Raw genomic sequence first — 19,673 nt, forward strand, 5'->3', positions numbered from 1 at the left:
GAGCCAGGTCACCAAAACCAGGAAACAGAAGCACTACTTAGTGTCACAGAATTATACACCACGGAAGCAGGCCGATCGGCCCAGCGTGCCAGTGCCGACCAGCGTGCTGCGTCTAAATAGTTCCATGTGGCCCAGAACTCCCCAAACCTTGCCTAACCATGTATCTGTCCTAATGTCTTTTAATTATTGATCCGGTATCGAACTCAACTACTGTATCTCTGGCAGCTCCTTCCATATACCCATTACAATATGCGTGAAAATGTTGTCCTCAGGTTTGTATTAAGCCTTTCCCCTTCACCTTTAACCTGCCGGGGTGTCAACTGGCTTTATAAGGGTAATATATTCTGTGCCTTGGCCATAACCATTTCCCTCATGTCCACAATACCGTAACAATACCGTAACATCTCTGTAATCTGCCTGCACCCCAAGAAGTAAAGTTGCCTGCCCAATCTCGCTCTGTAGCTCAGGTTCTCGACTCTGAGCTACAGAGGCCTGGCCTATTGTTATTCGCCTCACAGGTAATGCATGTAAATACGATCAGGAAATCGCAACTGGAAAGCCTCACCAGAACTCCAGATATCTTTAGTTTCTGTTGCTGCTCCATTTGATCGATCCCTGATTTCTTTTTTGTGAGAGATTCGAAGGAAGATTTCACCTGATTCTGGGATTTGGGTATAGATCAGAGAATAAAATGTCAGGCAATAAACAAGGAATTAAACGATGAAGTGATCAAAATCGGTTTCATTTTACCTTATAGCTTTCTACAGCTTCTTCTATCAACATGAAGCTGTGAGACGTGTTCCCGCGCAGCTGCACAAATCACACAGATCACTTTCTTGTCAGTTTCACAAAACAGATTCCGTTTTTCCTGATGTTCCTCGCAGTGAGGTTCACGCTCCTCTTCCCGATGTAGACTCTGATTTCGAGCTTTATCAGCCAGTCTCGTCAAGGCCCAACTGACCCTGAGAGTGCGCACTTCAAACTCCGCTCTGCCTCCCTGTCCCAAAACTGTGTGATACAGGAGCGGCAGAAGTTGTGCCCACACTCCAGTATTACCGTATCTGTGAAGAAATCCAGGCAGATGGAACAAACTGCCTCCTCGGTTAAACTATCGACCAGGTGTTTCACACCCTGATTTTGGTCCTGCGCCTCCTGGTTTTAAATCCATTTACTGTCGGGCTGCTGCTGAATCCACGCTGTATTGCGACTGTCCAATGGGAACGCTGCCGCCTCCGGCAATGAATGCTATTTGGCTGCAAGTGTTCAGCGTGAAGGTGCCCTGGCCATTTCCAACTAATCTGACACGATGGAGGTTTTGATTAAGAAGGGACTGCAGATGCTGGAGAAAATCGAAAGTAGACAACAATGCAGGAAAAACTCAGTGGCTGAGGCAGCATCTATAGAGAGAAGGAATAGGCGACGTTTCGGGTCGCAACCCTTCTTCAGACTGATGTGGGGGGGGGGGGGAGGGATGGAGGGGTTCGGGGGTGAAAAAAGAAAAGAAGTAAGAAGAGACTGTGGGACTGTGGGAGAACTGGGAAGGGGGAGGGGAAGGAGAGGGAAAGCAAGGGCTATCTAAAATTAGAGAAGTCAATGTTCATACCGCTGGAGGGGTCAGTTAGACTGATCAGGAATGCTAACTCAGGCTGACTCTCCGCAGATCCTGATTAACCAACTGCAGACCCATCGCAAGCCCACTTGAATATCGCAGCTTTCTCCAACCACTTGACTATCTCAGCGTTGTCAGGCAAAAAGGTCTGAGTCAGAGATTTTGCAAACGACTTCGTTGGGAGTTGAGAATGCTGATTACACGTCTGGACGATTACGGACATGGGGCTTACATAGGAGTCAGGACAATAAGTTGTGTAGCCCGAGTTTAGGAAGGGAATGGCAAGAGGAGATCTACAATTGGTTCGGAAAAAGAGAGAGATCTACAATAATTATAGGCAGCATGGAGTAAATTAGGTGCTTGAGGAGTATAAAGAATGTAAAAAGAATCTTAAGAAATAAATTAGAAAAGCTAAAAGAAGATATGAGGTTGCTTTGGCAAGTAAGGTGAAAGTAAATCCAAAGGGTTTCTACAGCTATATTAATAGCAAAGGGATAACGAGGGCTAAAATTGGTCCATTAGAGAGTCAGAGTGGACAGCTATCTGCAGAACCAAAAGAGATGGGCGAGATATTGAACAATTTATTTTCTTCGGTATTCACCTAGGAGAAGGATATTGAATTATGTGAGGTAAGGGAAACAAGTAGAGTAGCTATGGAAACTATGAGATTCAAAGAAGAGGAAGTACTGACACTTTTGAGAAATATAAAAGTGGATAAGTCTCCAGGTCCGGACAGGATATTCCCTAGGACATTTAGGGAAGTTAGTGTAGAAATAGCAGGGGCTATGACATAAATATTTCAAATGTCATTAGAAACGGGAATAGTACCGGAGGATTGGCGTACTGCGCATGTTGTTCCATTGTTTAAAAAGGGGATAATATATATAAGCATCTGGATAAACAGGGACTGATTAGGAACAGTCAACACGGATTTGTGCCTGGAAGGTCATGTATGACTAATCTTATTGAATTTTTTGAAGAGGTTACTCGGGAAATTGATGAGGGTAAAGCAGTGGATGTTGTATATATGGACTTCAGTAAGGCCTTTGACAAGGTTCCTCATGGAAGGTTGGTTAAGAAGGTTCAATGGTTGGGTATTAATGGTGCAGTAGCAAGATGGATTCAACAGTGGCTGAATGACAGATGCCAGAGAGTAATGGTGGATGGTTGTTTGTCAGCTTGGAGGCCAGTGACTAGTGGGGTGCCACATGGATCTGTGTTGGGTCCACTGTTGTTTGTCATGTACATCAATCATTTGGATGATGGTGTGGTAAATTGGATTAGTAAGCATGCAGATGATACTAAGATAGGTGGGATTGTGGATAATTAAGTAGATTTTCAATGTCTACAGAGAGATTTATGCCAGTTGGAAGAGTGGGCTGAAAGATGGCAGATGGAGTTTAATGCTGATAAGTGTGAGGTGCTACATCTAAGCATGACAAATCAAAATAGGACGTACATGGTAAATGGTAGGGAATTGAAGAATGCAGGTGAACAGAGGGATCTGGGAATAACTGTGCACAGTTCCCTGAAAGTGCAATCTCATGTAGATAGGGTGGTAAAGAAAGCTTTTGGTGTGCTGGCCTTTATAAATCAGAGCATTGAGTATAGAAGTTGGGATGTAATGTTAAAATTGTACAAGGCATTGGTGAGGCCAATTCTGGAGTATGGTGTACAATTTTGGTCGCTTAATTATAGGAAGGATGTCAACAAAATAGAGAGAGTACAGAGGATATTTACTAGAATGTTGCCTGGGTTTCTGCAACTAGGTTACAGAGAAAGGTTGAACAAGTTAGGGCTTTATTCTTTGGAGCGCAGAAGGTTAAGGGGGGACTTGATAGAGGTCTTTAAAATGATGAGAGGGATAGACAGAGTTGACGTGGATAAGCTTTTCCCACTGAGAGTAGGGACGATTCAAACAAGGGGACATGGCTTGAGAATTAAGGGACAGAAGTTTAGGGGTAACATGAAGTGGAACTTCTTTACTCAGAGAGTGGTGGCTGTGTGGAATGAGCTTCCAGTGAAGGTGGTGGAGGCATGTTCGTTTTTATCATTTAAAAATAAATTGGATAGTTATATGGACGGGAAAGGAATGGAGGGTTATGGTCTGAGCGCAGGTATATGGGACTAGGGGAGAATACGTGTTCGGCACAGACTAGAAGGGTCGAGATGGCCTGTTTCCGTGCTGTAATTGTTACATGGTTAATATATGGTTATATTTACCGTGTACCATATAGGTACCAACGAAATAGGTAAAAAAAGAGAAGAGGTCCTGAAAGAAGAATTTAGGGAGTTAGGTAGAGAGTTAAGGAGAAGGACTGCAAAGGTAACAATCTCAGGATTACTGCCTGTGCCACGCGAGAGTGAGAGTTGGAATGGAGCGAGGTGGAGGATAAATGAGTGGATGAGGGACTGGTGCAGTGGGTATGGATTCAAGTTTCTGGATCATTGGGACCTCTTTTGGGGAAGGTGCGACCTGTACAGAAAGGACGGGTTGCTCTTGAACTCGAGGGGGACCAATATCCTGGCGGGGAGATTTGCAAAGGCTACTGGGGAGACTTTAAACTAGTATGGTTGGGGGGAGGGACTCAAATTGGGAAAGCTAGCAGTCAGTGTGTGAGGCAGGAGGCAGATAATGGTAGCACTCTGACCCAAAATGTAGGGGAGAGAGAAGAAAAAGACAATAAACAGAGAATAAGAGAGGGTGGGTTTCTTAAACGTGTATATTTTAATGCTAGGAGCATTGTAAGAAAGGTGGATGAACTTAGAGCCTGGATTGACACCTGGAAGTATGATGTTGTGGCGATCAGTGAAACATGGTTGCAGGAGGGCTGTGATTGGAAACTAAATATTCCAGGATTTCGTTGCTTCAGGTGTGATAGAATTGAAGGGGCAGGAGGTGGAGGTGTTGCATTGCTTATCAGGGAAGATATTACAGCAGTGCTTTGGCAGGATAGATTAGAGGGCTCGTCTAGGGAGGCTATTTGTGTGGAACTGCGAAATGGGAGAGGGTTAGCAATACTTATAGGGGTGTATTATAGACCGCCAAATGGGAAGCGAGAATTGGAAGAGCAAATATGTAAGGAGATTGCAGATATTAGTAGTAAGCACAAGGTAGTGATTGTGGGAGATTTCAATTTTCCACACATAGACTGGGAAACACATTCTGTAAATGGGTTGGATGGGTTGGAGTTTGTAAAATGTGTGCAGGATAGTTTTTTTGCAGCAATACATAGAAGTACCTACTAGAGAAGGGGCGGTGCTGGACCTCCTGTTAGGAAATGAGACGGGTCAGGTGGCAGAGGTATGCGTTGGGGAACAGTTCGGGACCAGTGATCACAATACCATTAGTTTCAACATAATTATGGAGAGGGTCAGAACTGGAACTAGGGTTGAGATTTTTGATTGGAGAAAGGCTAACTTTGAGGAGATGCGAAAGGATTTAAAAGGAGTAAATTGGGACATTTTGTTTTATGGGAAAGATGTGGAAGAGAAATGGAGTACATTTAAAGGTGACATTTTAAGAGTACAGAATCTTTATGTCCCTGTTCGGTTGAAAGGAAATAGTAAAAATCGGAAAGAGCCATGGTTTTCAAGGGAAATAGGACACTTGGTTCGGAAAAAGAGGGAGAGCTACAATAATTATAGGCAGCATGGAGTAAATGAGGTGATTGAGGAGTATAAAGAATGTAAAAAGAATCTTAAGAAAGAAATTAGAAAAGCTAAAAGAAGATATGTGGTTGCTTTGGCAAGTAAGGTGAAAGTAAACCCAAAGGGTTTCTACAGCTATATTAATAGCAAAAGGATAACGAGGGATAAAATTGGTCCATTAGAGAGTCAGAGTGGACAGCTATCTGCAGAGCCAAAAGAGATGGGGGAGATATTGAACAATTTATTTTCTTCGGTATTCACCAAGGAGAAGGATATTGAATTATGTGAGGTAAGGGAAACAAGTAGAGTTGCTATGGAATCTATGAGATTCAAAGAAGAGGAAGTACTGACACTTTTGAGAAATATAAACGTGGATAAGTCTCCAGGTCCGGACAGGATATTCCCTAGGACATTGAGGGAAGTTAGTGTAGAAATAGCAGGGGCTATGACAGAAATATTTCAAATGTCATTAGAAACGGGAATAGTGCCGGAGGATTGGCGTACTGCGCATGTTGTTCCATTGTTTAAAAAGGGGTCTAAGAGTAAACCTAGCAATTATAGACCTGTTAGTTTGACGTCAGTGGTGGGCAAATTAATGGAAAGGATACTTAGAGATAATATATATAAGCATCTGGATAAACAGGGCCTGATTAGGAACAGTCAACATGGATTTGTGCCTGGAAGGTCATGTTTGACTAATCTTCTTGAATTTTTTGAAGAGGTTACTCGGGAAACTGATGAGGGTAAAGCAGTGGATGTTGTATATATGGACTTCAGAAAGGTCTTTGACAAGGTTCCTCATGGACGGTTGGTTAAGAAGGTTCAATGGTTCGGTATTAATGGTGGAGTAGCAAGATGGATTCAACAGTGGCTGAATGGGAGATGCCAGAAAGTAATGGTGGATGGTTGTTTGTCAGGTTGGAGGCCAGTGACTAGTGGGGTGCCACAGGGATCTGTGTTGGGTCCACTGTTGTTTGTCATGTACATCAATGATCTGGATGATGGTGTGGTAAATTGGATTAGTAAGTATGCAGATGATACTAAGATAGGTGGGGTTGTGGATAATGAAGTAGATTTTCAAAGTCTACAGAGAGATTTATGCCAGTTGGAGGAGTGGACTGAAAGATGGCAGATGGAATTTAATGCTGATAAGTGTGAGGTGCTACATCTTGGTAGGACAAATCAAAATAGGACGTACATGGTAAATGGTAGGGAATTGAAGAATGCAGGTGAACAGAGGGATCTGGGAATAACTGTGCACAGTTCCCTGAAAGTGGAATCTCATGTAGATAGGGTGGTAAATAAAGTTTCTGGTGTGCTGGCCTTTATAAATCAGAGCATTGTGTATAGAAGTTGGGATGTAATGTTAAAATTGTACAAGGCATTGGTGAGGCCAATTCTGGAGTATGGGGTACAATTTTGGTCGCCTAAGTATAGGAAGGATGTCAACAAAATAGAGAGAGTACAGAGGAGATTTACTAGAATGTTGCCTGGATTTCAGCAACTAAGTTACAGAGAAAGGTTGAACAAGTTAGGGCTTTATTCTTTGGAGCGCAGAAGGTTAAGGGGCGACTTGATAGAGGTCTTTAAAATGATGAGAGGGATAGACAGAGTTGACGTGGATAAGTTTTTCCCACTGAGAGTAGGGAAGATTCAAACAAGGGGACATGACTTGAGAATTAAGGGACAGAAGTTTAGGGGTAACATGAGGGGGAACTTCTTTACTCAGAGAGTGGTGGCTGTGTGGAATGTGTGTTCCAGTGAAGGTGGTGGAGGCAAGTTCGTTTTTAACATCTAAAAATAAATTGGATAGTTATATGGACGGGAAAGGAATGGAGGGTTATGGTCTGAGCGCATGTATATGGGTCTAGGGGAGAATACGTGTTCGGCACGGACTAGAAGAGTCGAGATGGCCTGTTTCCGTGCTGTAATTGTTATATGGTTATTATATGGTTATATGGAGTGATATCGATGAAAGGTCAGGTTAAGGCAAGAAACTCCGTCGCGGTACGTATGACAATTTAAAAACTCGTGACTCTTTTTCTCTCTTGGGCTGAGGGTGGCGATTAAAGTTTCAACTGATATATTGCGTAAAAGAAGGGAAGAAACACAGGCACGTTATCAGGGTGGAGAATGTAAAAGGGATTGGATCACTGAAAATAAACCCGCTCACGATATTATATATTAATAGATTAATGCTATAGATAAATGTAATACCCTCTGGTTGAATTTGGACAAATCGCAAGACCGGTCAAATTTACAAGAACAGAATGCAAAGATTGTATTTTCGAATTATGTGCATGGTGCTTCTAATACTGCAATTGAAATTATGCCACATCACTTTGTATGGTATAGCTTGCTTTTAAACTCTGTTTGTGAATGTTTCTTTCTGAAAATTCATTCCTGCATTTCCGTTGCCATTCCTGGTTGCACTTAAATCGATTGCGCCAGTAAAGATATTGTAAATATCTGCGGTCCCAGCACTGAGCCTTGCGGTACCCCACTAGTTACTGCCTGCCATTCTGAAAGGGACCCGTTAATCCCTACTCGTTGTTTCCTGTCTGCCAACCAATTTTCTATCCATGTCAGCACACTGCCCCCAATACCACGTGCCCAAATTTCCCCCACTATTCTCTTATGCGGGTCCTTATCAAATGCTTTCTGAAAGTCCAGGTACACTCAGTGAGAGATGGGGGAGAGAGGTGGGATGAGGTGTTGGGTTGATAGGTTGGGGTGGGAGGGGGAGAGGGAGGGGAAGGGGAGAGAGGGAAAGGTGAGAAGGGGAGGGAGCGTGGGAGGGAGAGGGGGAGGGAGAGAGGGAAGGAGGGGGGGGGAGAAATCGGAGAGTGGGAGGGAGAGATGAGGAGAGGAGATGGGAGAGGGAGAGGAGGGGAGAGAGCGTGAAGGGAGAGGGGGCCGGGGGAGGAGGAGGGGGAGAGGGAGAGGGAGGGGAGGGGGAGGAGGTTGAGGATGAGGAGGGGAGGAGGGGGGAGGGAGGAGGAGGAGGAGGAGGAGGAGGAGGTGGGGGGTTCCGTGCGTAGTTGGAGAGATGCACGGTGGCAGGGGCATAAAGAGGGACGTGGCTAGAGGGTGGGACGGGGTCACAGGGGGGAAGGAGGTGAGGGGGTACGATGCGAAAGGGGTGTCGGGGAGAGGCCAGGTCGCGGGAGGAGAGGTGGTTGGGGGGGGGGGGGGAGAGGTGGTTGAGGCGGGAGGGGTGGTTAAGTGGGGAAGGGTGGTTGAGGGGGCGAGAGGGGTGCTTGAGGGGGATAACCGCTGGGAAGAAACTGTCTGAAGAAGGGTCTCGACCCGAAACGTCACCTATTCCTTCGCTCCTTTGATGCTGCATCACCCGCTGAGTTTCTCCAGCATATTTATCTACCTCTGAATCTGGGGGAGTGCGTTTTCACACTTCTACATCATTTGCCTGATGGGAGAGGGGACAAGGGAAGAGGGCAAATGGCAAATAGTGCCTAGGTAGACCCGTTGTAGCGAGGGCAGGTGTGAGCTGAAGACTGGTGTCTGAAGAAGGGTTTCGGCCCGAAAGGTTGCCTATTTCCTTCGCTCCATAGATGCTGCTGCACCCGCTGAGTTTCTCCAGCATTTTTGTGTACCTTCGATTTTCCAGCATCTGCAGTTCCTTCTTAAACACTGGTGTATGAGAGGCAGGTGCAGTGACGGGGATTAGAATGAAGCCGGAGGGTAGTAGTGTCCATCCTGATCCCGGGCTGTGATCGGAGGTGCGGGCGGCGGGTTCCACTGCCCAACAGGAGCAAGTCAGTTACACCCGAGGCCTCATTAGCCTTGTCCCTTCCTCACGGAGTCATAGAGTCACACTGCACGGAAGCATGCCTTTCGGCCCAACTTGCCCGTGCTGACCAAGATGCCCCATCAGCACAAATCGCACCAGCCCGCGTTTGGCCCATGTCCCTCTATCCTTTCCCACCCACGAACCTGTCCAAATGCGTTTAAATGCAGTTATGGCCTCATTTACCTCCTATAGCAATTTGTTTCATACACCCACCATCTTCGATGTGAAAAGTTACCCCTCGGATATCTAATACATCTTTCTCCTCTTAACATAAGTCCTGTGGATCTTGATTCCCCTAAATGACTGGGTAAAAAGACTTTGTGCATTGACCCCATCTATTTCCCCCATGATCGTATACGCTTCTATCAGACTACCCCGCGGCCTCCTGCGCTCCAAGGAATAAAGGCCTACCCTGCCCAACTTCTCCCTTTCACTCGTGACCTCGAGTCCTGGCAACATCCTCGTAAATCTTTCCTGCTCTCTTTCCAGCTATCTGTTCTGCCTTCGTCTGCCGCAAGCCCTATTCGGGGTTGTTTAATATCTAACCGATCCCTCCCTCGTGTGAGATTAGTTGGAAGCGGCTAGGACACGTTCACACTGAGCACTTGCAGCCAAATAACATTCATTCCCCGAGACGGCAGCGTGTGCAGTAGACACTCGCGATACGGCAGGGGTTCAGCAGTTGCGCGAAAGCGAATGCGTTTTGAACCAGGAAGTGGCAGAGTTAAAATGGCTTCGAAAGATCAGGTCGAGAGTTTAACTGAGGAGGCAACATGTCCCATTTGCCATGATTTCTTCATCGATCCGGTGTCACTGGAGTGTGAGCACAACTTCTGCCGCTCCTGTATCACACAGAGTTGGGACAAGGAGGGGAGAAACTCCTGCCCGGAATGTAGAGAGGAGTTTGCAGGCCGCAGCCTCAGGGGTAGTCGGGCCTTGGCGAGGCTGTCTGAGAAAGTTCGAACACTGAGCCTGAATCGGACAGAGAAGGAAAGTAAACTTGAGTGCGAGGTACATCGGGAAGAACTGAAGCTGTTTTGTGAAACTGACAAGAAGCTGATCTGTGTGGTTTGTGCAGCTGGGCGGGAACACAAGTCTCACAGCTTCTTGCCGGTTAAAGAAGCTGTTGAAACCTACAAGGTAAAAGCAAACCGCTTTTGATCACATCATTGTTTAATCTTGTCTTTATAGTCTAACACTTTTATTCTCAGCGGGACTGGCAGCATCTCTGGAGATAAGGAATGTTATTCTTTAGAAGGGTCTCGTCCCGAAACTTCACACAGTCCTTCTCTCCAGAGGTGCTGCCTTTCCCGCAGAGTTACTCCAGCATTTTGTGCCTATTATTGTTTAATTCGTTCTTTATTGTCTAACACTTTTAATCTTATTTCAATCACAATCCCAGGATCAAATGACATTTTCCGTCCAGTCTCTCACAAAAAAGGAATCAGAGATACAGCAAATGGAGCAGCAACAGAAACAGAAGATTTCTGGAGTTCTGGTGAGTCTTTCCAGTTTCGATTTCCTGATCTTGTGTAGATTTGATCCCTGTGATGAGTGTAATAATAGGGCAGCGCAGTGACACAGGTAGTGCTGCTGTCGCCTAGTTCTGGTGAGCGGGTTCGATCCTGACCTCGGGTGCTGCCCGTGTGGTTCACGCCTTCTCCTTGTGACCACGTCGAATTCATTCCACGTCCCCAATACACGCTGGTTCATGGCCAATAGATGACTATAATTATACCAGGGAAACTGGGTGGCGGGTGAATAAATGGGAATTAATGATCACGGAAAAGGAATTGGCAGAAAGTCGTCTTTCTTACAGTTTGGCTTTCTTCCCAACCAATTGTTCAAGCGCTTTTGATTGCAACATGCGCCTTAATTTAGTTCAACAAAGAAACTGACAAGTTACTAAAGAACTTGGGGGTAGAGGATTGATGGGTTCTAAAATTACCGTCACGATATTTCAGAAGCATTTAGACAAAGAATTGAATTGCCAAAGCAAATATAAAATGCACAGGTCAAAGTCGTATGGCGATACAACCAGTGACATTATATATTGATCTTCACCTTTCATTTCTCAGGAAAAGTCACACAACCTTCAGTCACAGATCACATTCCACTTTGCTGAACTGCACCAGATTGTCACTGAGAAAGAGCAGCGCGCACTGGCAGATATCATATAACCATATAACATATAACCATATAACAATTACAGCACGGAAACAGGCCATCTCGGCCCTACAAGTCCGTGCCGAACAACTTTTTTCCCTTTTAGTCCCACCTGCCTGCACTCATACCATAACCCTCCATTCCTTCTCATCCATATGCCTATCCAATTTATTTTTAAATGATACCAACGAACCTGCCGCCACAACTTCCACTGGAAGCTCATTCCACACCGCTACCACTCTCTGAGTAAAGAAGTTCCCCCTCATGTTACCCCTAAACTTCTGTCCCTTAATTCTGAAGTCCGAGAGGAAGAGAAGAAGATTCTAAATACAATGGAGAAAAATCTTGGGGAGATTCAAGAGAATTTAAATTCCATTCAGGAGGAACTCTTAAAGTTGCAACAACAGATAGATCAAAAAGACAGTCTGGTGTTTCCGAAGGTGAGGGGTTACACAACAGTTTGGCGAAGTGAACGTACACAGTCACAACATTTTCGTGACATTTCTGAAATAAATGCTGCATTTATCAGTAATACCGAACTGGGTAAATGTTCGGTCTGTTCTAGTGCTGTTGTTCCCAAATTAAATGGCCTCCTGCATAATCTTTGGGATCTCTGCACTGCCTGTAGTCTCCTTGGGATGAGTTACTGTGATCCTGTCACTGAGTTAGTGGCTTTTTGATATTTCCCCGAAAAGTTGGCAAATCTCCTGGAAAGAAAAGATCACGTGGAAAGTTTGTCGTATGTTGCACTTTAGCGGGAATGAATTTTGTGGTTTTAAACCGATCCGTTGACGGCAGCTTAATGATCGAGCTCACAGATATACTTAATCAACCCCTGTGATTTATCCCACTTAACATGCCTTAAGGTCGCTAGCATTTAAGGAGACATATAAATCCTAAATTATCCTTTTGCTCTTAAAGGGACATATTCTCCCCGTAGTTTTTATTTTGCTCTTAATACACTTGTAGAATCTCGACGGCAATATCTAATTTCTGTCTCTGTGATGACGACAATAAATGTTGGGCAATGGAGCATTTCTGGGCTTGTTGTAATGTGTGTGAAACTTCTGCTGCCGCGACGTGGATGTCCCATCTCAGTCCACTCAGATTTGTGTTGTATTTCTTGCAGGAGGAAGCTGGTGAGAAGATGAGGTAGGACATGCTCTTGCTGAAACACTGCATATTTGTGTAGAGCAGCTCAAAAAATTGTTGAGGCTCAGTTGATAACCAGCTGCTAAATATTTGCAGGGTTAGTGATGAAGATAAAGCACTCTCAGTGACAGACGCTGCCTAGCCGATTGAAACATTTGATCACCACTTTTTGATGAACATACTGTGGAGAGAAGCATCTGCCATTAAGCGATGTAAAACCTGTCCAGTTTCCTCTCTTCTTGTTTATAACGCATTTAGGTAACACACATGCAAACATTGCCGATATAAATTGTATTTGCCTCTAACACCTCCTATGGCAGCTATCTCTCTCCAGTGAACTTTAGAAAACTGCATCTTCCATTCCTCAGTCCGTTGGCCCAGTTCATTGTGATCAGTTTAATCTGAGACAACCTTGTTCACTCTCCACGATGTCTGGAGTTAGCAGCATTGTACATTGGAGCCACCACTTCTGACCGGCCTCCAATCTGAAAAGCCACTCTCTATCTCCGCCCTCTGTCTCCCACCTTCAGGCCACATCTTGACCCATTGGCTAACTACCCTAGATTCCATATGATCCAACCGTCAGCGTACCATAGAAGTTGCTGCTCTCAATTTGCTAATTACACCTCCAACATTCACATACATACCATAAAATTATAACATGAAAAGCAGTGAATATCTGAAATGTTCTGCCCCAGAAGGTAGTGATAGGTCAGATTGTTGGCAATAGGCAAAGTGGACACAGATGGATATTGAAGGATCGAGAAAGTGGCGGTTATGGAGAACTCACATAGAACAGGAATTGATGCCATCTTAGATCAGTCATGATCACAATGAATGTCGGTGCCGGCCTGAGGAGTGGAGCCTACTCCTCCTGCTATTATCTTGTGTTCTTTAGATTTTTTAATACCTACGGAATGATAAATTTTACACCGCGGGAATGTGGCAAAGATTGACAATATTTGTCCGTGGAACAATGATTTTGCGGTGCGGGGTGAGATTGAGTAGACTAGGCCTGTATACTATATAAGCATCTGGATAAACAGGGTCTGATTAGGAACAGTCAACATGGATTTGTGCCTGGAAGGTCATGTTTGCCTAACCTTCTTGAATTTTTTGAAAAGTTTACTAGGGAAATTGACGAGGGTAAAGCAGTGGATGTTGTCTATATGGACTTTAGTAAGGCCTTTGACAAGGTTCCTCGTGGAAGGTTGGTTAAGAAGGTTCAACTGTTGGGTATAAATGCAGGAGTAGCAAGATGGATTCAATAGTGGCTGAACGGGAGACGCCAGAGGGTAATGGTGGATGGCTGTTTGTCGGGTTGGAGGCAGGTGACTAGTGGGGTGCCTCAGGGATCTGTGTTGGGTCCTTTGTTGTTTGTCATGTTCATCAATGATCTGGATGAAGGTGTGGTAAATTGGATTAGTAAGTATGCAGATGATACCAAGATAATGAAGAGGATAATGAAGAGGATTTCCAAAGTCTACAGGGTGATTTAGGCCATTTGGAAGAATGGGCTGAAAGATGGCAGATGGAGTTTATTGCTGATAAATGTGAGGTGCTACACCTTGGCAGGACAAATCAAACTAGGACGTACATGGTAAATGGTAGGGAATTGAAGAATGCAGTTGAACAGAGGGATCTGGGAATAACCGTGCATAGTTCCTTGAAGGTGGAATCTCATACAGATAGGGTGGTAAAGAAAGCTTTTGGTATGCTAGCCTTTATAAATCAGAGCATTGAGTATAGAAGCTGGGATGTAATGTTAAAATTGTACAAGGCATTGGTGAGACCAAATCTGGAGTATGGTGTACAATTTTGGTCGCCCAATTATAGGAAGGATGTCAACAAAATAGAGAGAGTAAAGAGGAGATTTACTAGAATGTTGCCTGCGTTCCAACAACTAAGTTTCAGAGAAAGGTTGAATAAGTTAGGTCTTTATTCTCTGGAGCGCAGAATGTTAAGGGGGGACTTGATAGAGGTTTTTAAAATGATGAGAGGGATAGACAGAGTTGATGTGGACAAGCTTTTTCCTTTGAGAATAGGGAAGATTCAAACAAGAGGACATGACTTCAAAATTAAGGGACAGAAGTTTAGGGGTAACATGAGGGGGAACATCTTTACTCAGAGAGTGGTAGCGGTGTGGAATGAGCTTCCAGTGGAAGTGGTGGAGGCAGGTTCGTTGGTATCATTTAAATATAAATTGGATAGGCATATGAATGAGAAGGGAATGGAGGGTTATGGTATGAGTGCAGGCAGGTGGGGCTAAGGGAAAATAATTGTTCGGCATGGACTTGTAGGGCCGAGATGGCCTGTTTCCGTGCTGTAATTGTTATATGGTTATATGGTTATATGGTTACTAGAGAGTGAGGGTGTATTGGAGGAGGTCTCAGCGAAACACAACGTTCTTACAGGCCTCAGTGGGTTGGATGCAGGGAGGATCTTTCCCCTGTCATCGAAACATAGAAATTAGGTGCAGGGGTAGGCCATTCGGCCCTTCGAGCCAGCACCGACATTCAATATGATCATGGTTGATCATCCAAAATCAGTACCCCATTCCGGCTTTTTCCTAATATCCCTTAATTCCATAAGCCCTAAGAGCAAAATCTAACTCTCTCTTGAAAACATCCAACAAATTGGCCTCCACTGCCTTCTGTGGTAGAGAATTCCATAGTTTCACAAATCTCTGGCTGAACAGGTTTTTCCTCATCTCTCCTAATGGCCTATTCCTTATTCTTAAACAGTGATTCCTGGTTCTGGGCTCCCCCAACAACGGGACCATTTTTCCTGCATCTCTCCTGACCAATCCTCTAAGAATTGTATATGTTTCTATCAGATCCGCTCTCATCCTTCTAAATTCCGGCGAATACACGCCCAGTCGACCCATTCTTTCATATGTCTAATTGGTCTATATTACCCCGTTTTCTCTCTCCCTTCTTTCTTAAAAAGTGGGGTTACATTGGCTACCCTCCAGTCCACAGGAACTGATCCAGAGTCGAGAGAACATTGGAAAATGATTACCAATGCATCCACGATTTCTACTCTGGGATGCAGACCATCAGGCCCTGGGGACTTCTCTGCCTTCAGTCGAAACAGTTTACCAAACACCCTTTTCTGACTAATGTAGATCCCCTTCAGTTCCTCCCTCGCACTAGATCTTCGATCCCCGAGTATTTCCGAGAGATTGTTTGTGGCTTTCTTAGTGAAGACAGAACAAAAGACAGAAAGCAAATGGTATGTTAGTATTCATAGCAAAATGATTCGAGTATAAGAGCAGGGAGGTTCTACTGCAGTTGTACAGGGTCTTGGTGAGACCACACCTGGAGTATTGCGTACAGTTTTGGTCTCCTAATCTGAGGAAAGACATTCTTGCCATAGAGAGAGTACAGAGTAGGTTCACCAGACTGATTCCTGGGATGGCAGGACTTTCATATGAAGAAAGACTGGATAGACTCGGCTTGTACACGTTAGAATTTAGAACATTGAGGGGGATTTGATAGAAACTTACAACATTCTTAAGGGGTTGGACAGGCTAGATGCAGGAAGATTATTCCCGATGTTGGGGAAGTCCAGAACTAGGGGTCTCAGTTTAAGTATAAGAGGGAAGTCTTTTAGGACCGAGATGAGACAATCAGTTTTTTTACACAGAGAGTGGTGAATCTGTGGAATTCTCTGCCACAGAAGGTAGTTGAGGCCAGTTCATTGGCTATATTTAAGAGGGAGTTAGATGTGGCCCATTGTGGCTAAAGGGATCAGGAGGTATGGAGAGAAGGCAGGGATGGGATACTGAGTTGGATGATCTGCCATGATCATATCGAATGGCGGTGCAGGCTCGAAGGACCGAATGGCCTACTCCTGCACCTATTTTCTATGTTTCTATGTTTCTACTCGTTTAACTGTTCTGCTATTTCCATATTTCCTATTATACATTCACATGTCTCCGACTGTAAGGGACCTACATTCGTCTTCACGAATCTTTTCCTTTTTACATATCTAAAGAAACTTTTACAGTCAGTTTTTATATTCCCCTCAAACTTTCTTTCTTGCTCTTTTTTTCTCTCTTTTTAATTAACCCCTTTATTCTCCTCTGTTGACTTCTACATTTCTCCCTGTCCTCTTGTTTTCCACTTCTTCTAGCCAATTTATATGCCTCTTCCTTGGATTTAACACTATCCTTCCCTCATCATCCGCCTTCCCCGTTTTATGTTTTCGCCACACAAGGAAAACAATTTCTGGAGTTCATCCATGCGGTCTTTAAATCTTTGCCATTGCATCTCCACTGTCAACACTTTAAGTATATTTTGGCAGTCTAACCTAGTTAATTCTCATCTCATACCTTCAAAGTATTCTTTATTCAAGTTCGGGACCCCAGTCTCTGAATTAACCATGTCACTCTCCATCCTAATGCAGAATTCCACCATATTATGGTCACTGTTGTCCAAGGTGACATCACGTCCCTTCATGTCTGTGTCCACCTTTTTCCCAGTTATACTAATCGTTTGCCCACATTACATCGCTATTCTTCTACACCTCACCTAAATATAGTGATTATATCTCACTCCACCACCTCATCTGTAGCATGTTCCAGATATCGCCGTCCAGATATCAGTGTAAACAAAAGCTAAATCTCAGATTATACTTTAAAATTCCTTGCTCTAAAGATAAACATGAAATCTCTTGATCTGATATCCCTGCATTCGAATACGGTTCTGATAATCTACCCTATATCCTGCTGCAGATGTTTGCGTCTTCCACAAACTTACTAATCACAGCTCCTGTATTCACATCCAAGCCATGAAATTATAACATAAACGGTAAAGGTTGCAGCACCGATCTCTGCTGCACTCCACCAGACACAGACCTCCAAGCAGAAAAACCATCATTCTACCTCCAACCACCAAGCCAATTTTGGATTCGTTTTACTAGCTAGCCTTCGATCCCACCTGCCTTCACTTTCTGGATTAGCCTTACATGCGGAACATTATCAAGTCCCTCATTCAAATTCATATATTGCTTCTTAAGCTCAGTGTGTTCATAGTTGTACACACCCATCAAATTCACCCGTGAATCTCCTCTCTTACAATACAATACAATATAATACGGTTTTATTCGTCACATTGCACATCAAGTGCAAGTGAAATTAATTTGTCAGCAGCGGTACAATGATAAAGAACACACAATACACAATAAAAATTTAACACAAACATCCACCATAGCATTCGTCACTGTGGTGGAAGGCACAACATTTGGCCAGTACTCCTCCATTTACCCCCGTGGTCGGGACCTCAACCCTCCGCAGCCGTTGCTACAGGCGTCCAGATGGTAAGAGGACAAGGTACAAGTCCAGGTAAGTCCAGAGTCGGCTCTTCCCCACCGGAGACCGCGGCTTTAGGTTGGTGTAGGCCGCAGACCGGCGGTCGAATATTTAAAGTTCCCGCCGTGCCGCAGCCAGAAGCACCGCAGACTGCAGGGCCGGCAGTCGAAGCTCCCCTCCAGGGGTGATGGTAAGTAAGTCCACACCGGGTCCGCGGTAGAAGTTGGCCGCGGGTTGGCATTCGGAGCTTCTTCTTCTCCCGGGTCCCCCACGAGGGATCCCGGGCTGAAGACGCCGCGTCAGCTGGAGCTGTGCAGACCGCGGTTTCAGGCTGCCGGCTGCCGCGGGCCAGCGAAACGGAGCGCTCCCCGCCAGCGAGCCCCAGCTCCATGACGAGAGTACGCGCTGAAGCCCCACCGCTGAAGCCCCGGGCGCATCTCCGGGAAAGGCCGCGCCGATCCTGATTGTTAGGCCACGGGGGAGGCGACCTGGAAAAAGCCGCCTCTCCGTGGAGGAGGCGTCCGAATCGATTTTCCCCTCCCCCCCCCCCCCCCCCACCCCCCACACAAAACGCACAAAGAAACACTAAAAACATACTTTAAAACACACACACAAAAAAAATAAAGTTGAAAAATCTAACGCGCTGCTGACAGGGCTGCCGCCATTGCCCCCACGTCTTACAGCGACCCTACAACCACAAGTCTCCACCCATTCTGTCTAACACCCGATCATTCAACCTCTGCTTCCTTCCATGTTCCAAGCAACATTTCCCTCTCGCTCAGCCTCCACTCAAAGAAACAGGGGCACGTCATCTGACCACTCATGTCTCCACCCATTCACTATGATCATGGCGACTCCACCCCACACATCTACCTCCTCTTTAACAATCTCAAATTACCATTGGGGGTCCTTGTTCATCAGTCAATGCAAGCAAGCATGCACAGCAGACAGTGAAGAAAGCGAATGGCATGTTGGCCTTTATAACAAGAGGAGTTGAGTATCGGAGCAATGAGGACATTCTGCAATTGTATAGGGCCCCAATGAGACCACACCTGGAGTATTGTGTGCAGTTTTGGTCCCCTATTTTGAGGAAGGGCATTATTGCTATTGAGGGAGTGCAGCGTAGGTTTACAAGGTTAATTCCCGGGATGGCTAGACTATCATATGCTGAGAGAATGGAGCGGCTGCGCTTGTATACTATGGAGTTTAGAGGGATGAAATGGGATTTATTGAAACATATAAGATTATTAAGGGGTTGGACACGCTAGAGGCATGAAACATGTTCCCGATGTTGGGGGAGTTCAGAACCAGGGGCCACAATTTAAGAATAATGGGTAAGCCATTTAGAACGGAGACGAGGAAGCACTTTGTCTCACAGATAGTTGTGAGTCTGTGGAATTCTCTGCCGGTGGAGGCCGGTTCTCTGGATACTTCCAAGAGAGAGCTAGATCGGGCTCTTTAAGATAGAGGAGTCAGTGGATATGGGGAGAAGGCAGGAACGGGGTACTGATTGGGGATGATCAGCCATGATCACATTGAATGGCGGTACTGGCTCGAGGGGCCGAATGGCCTACTCATGCACCATTGTCTATTGCCTATTATCACTCACCTCAATATGCTCTTGCTCCGATCCACCTCCATATGTGAATAACCCGCGTCATTCCTCCATCCCCACCGCAATCTCGCAATCCTCCCCACTCTCCGCACTCGTCCTCCACGTCCACCCTCCCCCGCCCCATCCGATGTTGTTTTGGACGAAACCCCGGGCAAGGTTTCAGTTGTCCGCCCGCCTGTGCCTCTCCCTCGTCCCCGGAGCCGCGCTGCCCGAGTCTCCCCCCGACCCCCGGGGACTCTCTGATTCTCTGCTGCTCCCCCCCAGGCTCCGTCACCCTGGATGTGGAAACAGCATATATGGAGCTCGAGGTGTCTGAGGATCGGCCTCTCCCTCGTCCCCGGAGCCGCGCTGCCCG

General features: G+C 45.4%; 1 protein-coding gene and 2 long non-coding RNA genes across 3 annotated transcripts in view; 2 read left to right on the forward strand and 1 right to left on the reverse strand.

The window, feature by feature from the left end:
• LOC116988697 (arachidonate 15-lipoxygenase B-like) overlaps window positions 1-19,673 on the reverse strand; it is a 328,224-nt gene that overhangs the window by 250,615 nt on the left and 57,936 nt on the right. The gene's annotated exons all lie outside the window — the stretch shown is intronic.
• Window positions 10,170-11,197, forward strand: LOC116988700. The gene is made up of 3 exons (XR_004416037.1): window positions 10,170-10,211; window positions 10,474-10,569; window positions 11,150-11,197. It is a non-coding gene; the product is annotated as an uncharacterized LOC116988700 (long non-coding RNA).
• Window positions 11,545-12,555, forward strand: LOC116988701. The gene is made up of 3 exons (XR_004416038.1): window positions 11,545-11,677; window positions 12,367-12,389; window positions 12,486-12,555. It is a non-coding gene; the product is annotated as an uncharacterized LOC116988701 (long non-coding RNA).

The sequence above is a fragment of the Amblyraja radiata genome, chromosome 28 (assembly GCF_010909765.2).
Source record: "Amblyraja radiata isolate CabotCenter1 chromosome 28, sAmbRad1.1.pri, whole genome shotgun sequence".
Lineage (NCBI taxonomy): Eukaryota > Metazoa > Chordata > Chondrichthyes > Rajiformes > Rajidae > Amblyraja > Amblyraja radiata.